The 10,500-nt window shown below is 45.6% G+C and overlaps 1 pseudogene; it reads left to right on the top strand.

The window, feature by feature from the left end:
• Window positions 1-2,855: 2,855 nt before the first annotated feature.
• On the top strand, window positions 2,856-4,066 carry LOC102435219 (annotated as a pseudogene).
• Window positions 4,067-10,500: the final 6,434 nt, after the last annotated feature.

Below are 10,500 nucleotides of genomic sequence, written 5' to 3'. Positions count from 1 at the left end.
GGTGCTGGGGCTCAGCGACCTCTCTGCTCTGTCCAGGCCACTGAGCCAGGCGGCTCCTGCGGCTGCTCAGTGAGGAAAACACACAAAGAATGGAAAGGCCTCCTGGATGCCTCCACAGGCAGAGCCATGTCCTGTAGGAATAGTTTCAGGCCATATCATGGGACATTTGAGTACTGTCTCATCTCAGTTGGAAAGCTAGACCTGCCTCCCCCAGAGGACCTTTCTTAAATTCTTTTTTTCTGAAGAACATAAGAATGCATGATTGTAAGAAAAGGGTTGGAGCTTTGTCCACACTTTTACAAGCACAGTGTAGGATTGCGGCGAGCAGGGGCTGTGAGTTATGTTGTTTGGGGTTCAAATCTTAGTTCCTTTTCCTGCTCAGCTCAGGTCCCCTCTCTGAGCATCAGTGTCCTCATCTAACAAAGGGTAATGATGGCCCCTCCCTCGCAGCACTGACTGTAGAAGGAAATGCCACCATGAAGACATGACCCCTGACCTCTCCCACCTCCTGCTTTCTCAGCCAGGGCATCACCTGGGCAAGTAGCTCAGGAAGGGGAACGAGCTCTCTACCAGGAGGCAGCAGATCTCAGTGGTGATGGAGCCACTGACACCTGTGATGGCCTCGGCAAGGGACACAGTCTGGTAACTTAGTAATACATGTAAATCAGGATAAGCCACCTTCCCTGCCTGTGTCCAGGAGTTGTGGGAAGACCCCATTAACACCATGTCTAGGAGGAAAATTGGGCAATACCCACACAAATTAAAATGCACACACCCTGTGACCTAGCAATGCCACTTTTAGTGAGTGCCTCCCTTTTGAGTAAGGTGACCCATGGACAAGGGTATCCCCTCTGTCACTGTGTGAATAGCCCAAGGCTGGGAACAACTCACATACATCAACAGAAGACAGTGAATGAACGATGCTGTCTCCACAGGCTGGAGGGGAGGCAGCTGTAGAGGAGGGGCAGCTCTAGGTGCTGATGTGGATGCTCGATTTGGGGCCATGTGGCTGCAGGTAGGGAGAGGTTCCCAATAACCTGGGCCTCAAAGTCTGAGTGTGAGGGGTATGTGTAGCTCTGGGTACCAGTGAATATAAGAGATGCTGGCTCCCTGTTCAATGGTGTTCTGTAATGGGCTTTATTCAGTGCTTGCATTCACCAGGCTTTTTGATGGTTAGAGTGTCTATACCTGAAGCAGGAAAAAGCCAGTAAAATCAGAAGGGGTTCTGGAACAATCGCCTCACTCACTGGCCATGGGATCTTGGGCTAAGCCCCTGTCACCATTTGACCTTAGGCATCCCTCTGTACTTGAGGAGTCAGGCTGGATGGTGTAAAGGTCCCCACGTGCTCACAGTCCAGGATTCAGGATCCTGGGCCTCTGGTAAAACACCCTCAATGAGAACGGTGTTGCCTCAATGGGACGACCCCTAAGTCTCCCATGTGGGGAGCCTCTTCCATGGGTGAGGGACATTCTGAGATGATCCTACTCTGCTTGGAGGCTTCATGACAGTGACTGGGATTCTGGAATAAAGGGGGTTTCTAGGCAGACCCACAGTGATTGCCCACTTCTGGGCATCTCCTCCCAGCGGGGCTGTCAGAGTGAACAGTGAGTCTGGGCCTCCCAGGATTTCCTTCTCCTGTGATGTTTCTGAGGCTGAGATAAAGCAGCTCCTTCTCCACTCCCTGCCCTCAGTGAGTTTCTCCCACTGGAGGGAAGAGAATGAGGCTTCGAGAGGAAGAGCCGTTGCCTGCTTTGTTCTGCAGCTGCCTCAGCACCCAGCGCAGAGCCTGGCTCACAGCAGGTGCCCAGTGGGTGTCACTAAGGAGGAGTCTCGGCCAAATTGAGGGGAGCACTCCCTGGAGGTGGGTGAGGTCTGGCCTTGTGAGGGGCAAGTCACTCAGAACTTCAGTTTCTCATTCCTGCAACCAAGAGGCTGACAGGATTGAAAGACCAGGGCTGGGGAGCCAGACAAGTGGGGGTTCCAGACTTTTCTCACCACTGACCAGCCGTGGGGCCTGAGAAAATAGCATGACATCTCCAGGCCTCAGCTTCCCTGATCTGCAGACGGAGTGAAATCAGACCATGAATCAGATCATGACTATAACCCCCTCTCCGCACCTGACTCTTAGTTGTTGTTCAAAGATGGAAGTCGTTCTCACTGACTTGTTGTCAGACATGAGGGACAAAGGATCCCCCTGTACTCACCACTCACGGTAAGCTGAGTGCCTGCCCCAGACTTGAGCTCCGTGTTATCACCAACTCCTCTCCGGAACTTCACACAGTAGTAGGTCCCTGTGTCTGCTGGGGTGAGGTTACTGATGCGGATGGAAAAGTCCATGTTGTCTCTCCTCGTGACGTCTGAAACATTTGTTACTCGGGGGGAGTGGCCTCCTCTGAGACTGTAGATCAACTCCCGGCCTGGCCCTGTCCCTCTGAACCACTGGATGGGCCCCACGGGGAGCAGGGAGGTCACAGTGCAGCTCAGAGTGGCCGTCTCTCCGGCTGCAACGGACACTGACTTCTGAGGCTGAATCACCTGCCCCTCCTGGAGGGAAGCACAGAGCAGGTATTTATTCACCATCTGGGAGCCTGTGGGCTCGGTCAGTATTTATCAACAACAGCTTTCATCGACCGAGTGCACACCCTGAGTGGGCCTTGAGCCCAGCATATTGCATGTGTCATACATGTAACCCTCCCAACCAACCTTTAATGTGAGAGCCTATAACAAATGAGGAAACTGAGGGAAACAAAGAGTGGGTTTAAGTTTCCCCCCACCAAGCGATTCTGCTTGGTGCCAGCAATGGAAGGGCTGTGCTGGGCTTTTTGCTGCAATACGTGCCTGCCCAACTGAGGGAATGGCTCTTGGAGGTACCGTCCATCCAACCTGAGGAGAGGCGAGCATCAGCCGGTTCCTCTCTGCCAGGGACGCTCTGGCAGCCCTGGCTTGTTGTCTGATGATGAGGAAGTTAGTGCAGAGAAATACAACATCCCTTGGAATACATTCATTTGCAGGGAACTGCAAAAGGGAAACCAGTTCTTGCAAAAGACTCATCGAATATTTACCCAGTTTCATCTTTAACATCTGCTGTTAAAGGGACTGGGTGGTACTTGCTGCTGAACTTGAGCTACAAGTTGGAATTGAACCAGGTCATGGTTCAACTTCAGAATGCCTTCTGAGTATGAAAGAAATGTTTACCAACAAAGAATAGGAATCAATCAGAAGCTTTAAGGATGAATGGACTCGGCTGCAAATGTTCTGTGGTGTGCCAGCTCAGCCAAGGGTTCGGTGAGCCTGAGGGTGGTGCGGCAAAGGATGAAGAAAAGACAGACAAATAGAATAAGCTGGGTCTAGGTGGATCTCCTATGCCTGGCTGAGGCCACAGAGAGAGACACAGACAGCAAGCTGAGCCTTTATTTTATAGCCAGACGTAAACAAGGTAGTGGTCACCATAGTAACAGTGTTCTTGTGAGTTTCACTTGTTTTGGCAGCACTTGCTGCATTTTCCACAGCCCATTAGCTACCCAGATAAGATCTAGGGAGCATCATAAGGTCAAGCCTAATTATGCTAAGAGGGCTGTGCCATCTAAGCTGGGACTTGTTTGTGGCTTTGCCAACAGGTCAGTCCGAGGCTTAACCCTATTGCCGCTCGCTACATGTTCTATGGGCATCGGGCACTGAAAGAAAGCTTCATAGAAGCCATAGGTGCTGGACTAGGGTTTGAATCGCAATGCCTTGAATGTGATATGTCCCCATTGAACCTGGAGACGGGCCAGGTTAATAAAGAAACACATTTTTTTCTGGATGGAGAAGGAGGAAAACAATGGGCATTTGAGGAGAGCCAAACAGATGAGCACCATCTGTGGCAGTAGCTCCTCGGAAACCCGATGCATCTAGACATCAGAAGCTTCATCTCAGGATGATCCCACACCCCCAGAGGCAGGTCCTGTCCTTCCCTACAGGACTTAGTATCACCTGCTGTTCCTGTGAGCCTGATCATCCTTCATTTGGGGACTGTTTTTCTTCACAAAAGAAGTTCTGATGGGAAATGCTACAAAGTCATGTTAAGTAAGAAAGGGAAATGAGAACTGTTTGTAATATTCTCTATTCACTAAAAAAAGAAACAAAACACAAATGCCTGATACTTGTTATTGTTTAATATCAAGTAGTGAAATAATTTCATTGTTTCTATTACTAAAATGGAAAGGTGAGTGTAAATTGTAAAAAATTAGATACTCTACTTAGTAAAAAAATTTGGAATGTCTTATAATCTTTTGTTTTATTAATCATGCCCAAATATCCAAGCATAGTAAGTAACATGTTTTATTTTATTTATTTATTGTCTTAAGAGAGAGAGAGAGAACAAGAGAGAGACAGACAGAGAGAGAGAGGGAGAGAGAAAGAATATTGTTGTTCCACTTACTTATGCATTACCTAGAGGCCCGATGCATGAAGATTCGTGCAAGAATGGGCCTTCCTTCCCCTGGCTGTCGGCACTGCCTTCCCTCCAGAGGGAGCCGCCTTTCTGCCTTCCCACGCTGCCCAGAGGCCCGGAGCTGTTGGGCTGGTGTGGAATGCCTGAGTTGTTGCCATGGTGACAATTCAATCGCCCTGCCCTGCCCCCGGCCGCTTGGCGCCTGTGTATGCAAATTAACCTGCCATCGTTGTTGGGTTAATTTGCATACTCACTCCTGATTGGCTGGTGGTCATCATGAAGGTATGGTCAATTTGCATCTTTCTATTTTATTAGTGTAGATTGGTTGATTCTTTTTTTTTTTTTTTTTTTTATGGTTGATTCTTATATGTGCAATAACCAGAGGTTGAACTCGCAACCTTGGTGTATCGGGAAGATGCTTTAACCAAACGAGCAAGCCAGCCAGGACGTAAATAATGTGTTTTTAAAGGATCAAGTAGCATTCATAATAGAGGAAGCATTGTTATCTGTAGTATGAATGTAACGGTGAACTGAAAAATTGTCATCTGTATTGTCATTATAATAATAAAATGATTCACATTGAATTTTTTTTAAAAAGGGTGCGTTTAAGTGCCATGTCATCTCTGGAAGTGTCACTCTTCCCCAAATATTTCTGCTTTCCACTCTCTGGACTCATGGAGTGTCGTACTTCTAGACCAGTGGTCGGCAAACTGCGGCTCGCGAGCCACATGCAACTCTTTGACTCCTTGAGTGAGGCTCTTCCACAAACTACTGACTTCTGTGCATGGGCCATGAAGTTTCAATCGCACTGTACGTGTGCACCCGCACATGGTATTTTGTGGAAGAGCCACACTCAAGGGGCCAAAGAGCCGCATGTGGCTCGCGAGCCGCAGTTTGCCGACCACTGTTCTAGACCATTGCCAGGTGAAATCAGGAGACTTCCTTAGGCCACGGAGTTGTGAGCAGAGATAATGGCTGTGTTTTGTGGGATTTGCATTTAACTGCAAGAACCACTATGGATCAACTTCCGTTTCCCTGGAGACCCACATGTCATGATGGGCTCAACTTCATCAGCCTGGGTACTTGAGTGGCAGTGATGTGCAGAGCTCCCAACACACCGTGAATGTGTCATTTAAATTAAAAGTAAAACAATGTTTTAAGTTCCTGAGATTTTTTTCACATAGCAAATCATGTTATACTAGAGGCCTGGTGCACAGCATTCGTGCACTACCTGGGGCGGGGGTAGATCCCTCAGCCCAGCCTGCACCCTTTAGCTGTCCGTGAACCTCGGGGTATGTCCGACTGGTGGACATTTTTAGTGCTGCCACAGAGGCGGGAGAGGCTCCCGGCACTGCCACTGCACTTGCCAGCCTTCAGCCTGGCTTGTGGCTGAGCAGCACTCCCCCTGTGGGATTACACTGACCACCAGAGGGCAGCTCCTGCGTTGAGCATCTGCCCCCTGGTGGTCAGTGTGCATCATAGCGACCAGTCCTTCAGCTGTTCCATCAATTTGCATATTACCATTTTATTATATAGGATTAGTTTCCTAAGGCTGATTTAAGAAAATAATTTAAACAACAGAAATCTGTTATTTTATAGTTCTGTTCTCTGCCTTTCCAAATTCTAGAGGCTTCCCTCACGCCTTTCCTCATGGTCCCCATCTGCCTACCAATCCAACCTCTTGCTTCCATTGTCACTTGCTCTTCTCTAATTTCAATTTTTTACCACCTTTTTGTAAGGACCTTTGTGATTTTATTGTGCGTACCTGATAATCTAGGATAATATTTCTATATCAAGAGTCTTAATTTAATCACTTCTCCAAAATCTCTTTTACCATATAAAGTAAAATATTTGCAGGCTCTGGGTATTAAGGAATAAACTTCTTTTGTGGGGTGGGATACATTGCTCTGTTTACCACACACATCTCTTCTGACTGTTATAGAAACCAGTTGCTATAAATAAAAACACCTATGCATGTGGCATTGTCACAGAGTATGGATGACAAGGCCATAACTGGAATCTACATAAGAACTATTCAAGCAGTGAACTGGGGAAGCAGTTTGAAAAATACAACTAGAAATCAATCACAGAAGGAAAATAAAATACCCACAAATAAAAAGAAATCAAGCAGCACACCCAAAAAACCAATGGTTCGAAGAAGAAATCACAAGAGGAATTAGAGCAGTGATTCTCAACCTTCTGGCCCTTTAAATACAGTTCCTCATGTTGTGACCCAACCATAAAATTATTTTCGTTGCTACTTCATAACTGTAATGCTGCTACTGTTATGAATCATAATGTAAATATCTGATATGCAGGATGGTCTTAGGCGACCCCTGTGAAAGGGTCGTTCAACCGCCAAAGGGGTCGTGACCCACAGGTTGAGAACCGCTGAATTAGAGAATACCTTGAGGAAAGTGAGAGTGAAAACACCACACACCAAAACATGTGATGCAGACAAAGCAGTGTGAGAGGGAAATTTATAGCTGATAAATTATAGCTGATGAGGAAGCTGAACAGCTGAGACAAAAATGGGAAAAATAGGAATGAATCTTGGAGGGAGAAGGGGAGGGACTAGAGGAGGGAAGAGAAAAGAGGGATCAGCGTGGAGAGGAGCAGGGAATTGCAGCAACTCTGCCATCTGCACATCCATAATTCTCATTTTTGCATCTGTGACCATGGCCTTTCCCCTGATCTCTGGACTTGTGTGTCCAACTCTCCACTCACATCTTTCTTTGGATGGAAACGAACATGTCACAGCTAACATGTCTAAACTGGACTCCTGAGTTCCCCGCAGCTCTCTGTACCTCACCCGAGGCACTGTCATTCCTCAATGCTCAGGTCCCAAACAACTGGAGTCTTTCTCTCCCGCCCCCGTCCTAGGCACCAGAGCTTCCGTGCTCCCCTTCAGCATGCACCCACTGTCTACAGCTTTCCGTTGTCTCCGCTGGCTACAGTCCTGGTGCAAGTCACTTATTCCGGTTTGCATGAATGCTCTGTTGCTTTGCTTCTCTCTGTGTGCAGTTATAGCCCACACTCAACAAAATGTTTTGATCCCTTAAAACTTATGTCAGGTTATGTCACTTCTTTCTTCAAAACTTGGCAGTGACAACCTTTTCACTCCGAGCAAAAACTTAAGTACCTGAACACAGCAGGAGGACTCTACTCTCAGGGCCTTTGCCCATGCTGTTCCCTGACAGGAGGCTCTTCCCCCCATAACCGCATGGCTCACTCCCAACCTTCTGTTAATCTTGGCTTAGAAATCCCTTCTCAGTGGTGCCCACCCAGACTACACTGGTTAAAACACATCCCACCGTACAGATCCCCCAATTCTCCTGTTCAGCAGAACTTTAATTTTCGCCCTAACACTTATCACTTTCTAATATTCTGTATTATTTACTTATTTATTGTTTACTGTCATTTCTCCACTGGGATATAAGGTGCACGAGGACAGCTACTATATCTTTTCCATTCACCACTGCACCCCACGTTCCTATAATGGCTCTTGGTGCACAGTCGGTATCCAATAAATATGTATATTATATGTGTGAACTGCCCAGTCAGACTCCTCTCAGAAACTCTAAAGCCTATTTTAAGTGGTCAAGTCTGTGGAACTTATGTCAGAAATGGCGTTTCTCAACTAGATGGTAAAAAAACAAAACAAAACAAAAACACACACCCAGAGCATTCTGTGCACATGCAGGAAGCAGAAGAACCTAGAAAGAGGAAACCACAAACTCTCTCCCCTACCCACCCCTCTTCCCTACACCCATTGTCACAGGCGGCAGAAATCTCATGGAAAGGACCTGGGGTAAAGATGAAAGCCATGAGCTCTAGGATCAGACCGTTTGAGTTCAAATAATAGCTCTACCATTTACCACTGGGTGGCCTTGAACCTCTCTGTGCCTCTGCTTTCTTTCCTGTAGGCCTTGGATAGAGTGCTCACATGAGAAAACAGACACTACAATGTCAAACAGTATCAGCATATGGTGGGTGTTCAAGAAATTAAAAATTTATTGCTGGATTTACAACACGGAGGAACAGTGTAATGCAGGGAAATTCAACACTCTCCTAAATACCTGGCAGGACTAAGGCGAACCAGGCTGAAGAGTAGAAGAACCGAAAGACCATCACTACTGCAAATTTTTTATTTTTTATTTATTTATTTTTTTTAATTTTTTTTTTTGCCTTTTTACTAAGAAACCAATTTTTTTTCTTTTTCTTCTTTTTCCATCACCTGATTTTACCCTTTCAATTACCACATTTTTATTTTTAACCAGTATTATTACTGCTACCATTTTGCCATTTTTTAAAGTGCCATTTTATTTTCTCTTTATTTTCTTTTGGGATTAGTGTTCTCCATTCTATTTTCATCGTTCCTTTAGCATTAATTTTCCCTATCTCAATTTCACCTCTTTGCTAAAACCCTCTTCCTTACTTTTCCCCTTTTGGTGTCCTTTTTCTCTTACCCTATTCCTGCTTCAGATTTTCCCAATTCCTTCTTTTTACCCCCTGTCTAATTCCACCCTACTTATATATCCTATTTCCAATCTACTGCTCTAAATCCTTATACACCTATTCTTTATCCTTCTTCACTTTCCAAACATTTTTTTCCTCTTAACTTTCTATTGTTTTCTTGATTGTTGAATATATTGGGCTTTGTTTTTTTTTATTTGTTTGTTTGTTTTGTTTTGTGTTTTTTCTTTTTCTTTTTTAGGACTGGTTGTGAGGTTCTTTTTCTTTTTCTTTTTCTTTTTTTTTTCTGCTGGTTTTTCCCTTCCCTCCCCCACCCCACCCCGGTTATTTTTGTGCTTCTGTTTTCCCTTACCCCTCTTGATATTATTGGTGGTTTGTAGTTTGCATTCATCTCCAGGGATCTGTTGCTGGAATTTGTTGAGATTAGTGGCAGTTCTATTGGAGTTTGCTCCTCATACAAATAGTCTCTTCCCCGCTTCTACTTCATTCTCTTTTTTTGCTCTCTTTTTTCCCCCCTCTTTTTTCCCAATTCTATTTTTGCGCTCCTTTTTTGTTTGTTTTTTTCTTATTTTTCTTTTCTGCTCTCTCTTTTATCTTCTTCTCTTCTTTCTCCCTTATCCCCTAATTCTCTTAATTCGGGTGGTCACCTTTATTTGGGGTTATTAATATTGTGAATATACCTGTGTTCAGTGCCTGGTACGTTGTGCCTTGCTCTGTTGTATTTTGTGCCTTTAAATCAACGCAGCAGATCCAAGCAACAGCAGCCCCCTGATCACCGCAGCCTCCTGATCACCACAGCCTCCTGATCACCACAACCTCTGTCTGTGGAACAGCAGCTGTACGTGAAGCCTCCCCCCACCAGCCAGAAGAGCCAACACAGCTGTGAACAACACCCACCAGAGGAGCTGCTGCCAACTGGAAAGCAGCTGCTACTGCAACCGTCTGAGCAGCAACCACAACCCAAGGAGCCCCTGCCACCCAGGGAGCAGCCACTGAACATCTCAACATCTACATATGTCAGCGAGATCAAACATGGATAGGCAAAGAAACCCCCAAAGGAAAGAAAAGGAGGACTCGCCAGAAAAGCAGCTAAGTGAGACAGAGGCATGCAACATGACAGAAATAGAATTCAGAATAAGGGTCCTAGCATGCATAAACCAGATGGAGGAAAAAATCAACTACTTATGCAAGAAGCAAGAAGAAACAGATGAAAAAATCAATAACTTATGCAAGACCCAAGAAGAAATGAAGAGCGATATAGCTACAATAAAAAACACCATTGAAAGCATCAACAGTAGACTAGGAGAAGCGGAGGACCGAATTAGTGAATTAGAAGACAAGGAAGCAAAACACTCCCAAACTGTACTGCAATTGGAGAAAAAAATTAAAAGACAGGAGGAGAGCCTAAGGGAGCTTTGGGACAACATGAAGCGAAACAACATACGAATAATAGGGGTGCCAGAACAACAGAAAGAGGAACAAGGATTAGAAAACCTATTCGAAGAAATAATATCAGAAAACTTCCCTGAGGTGGGGAAGAAAAAAGTCACACAAGCCCAGAGACTCCCAAATAAGGTGAACCCGAAAAGAC

This window comes from Myotis lucifugus, unplaced genomic scaffold (assembly GCF_000147115.1).
Source record: "Myotis lucifugus unplaced genomic scaffold, Myoluc2.0 scaffold_60, whole genome shotgun sequence".
In the NCBI taxonomy this organism is placed as follows: domain Eukaryota; kingdom Metazoa; phylum Chordata; class Mammalia; order Chiroptera; family Vespertilionidae; genus Myotis; species Myotis lucifugus.
This window is presented reverse-complemented; position numbering and strand designations above follow the sequence as displayed.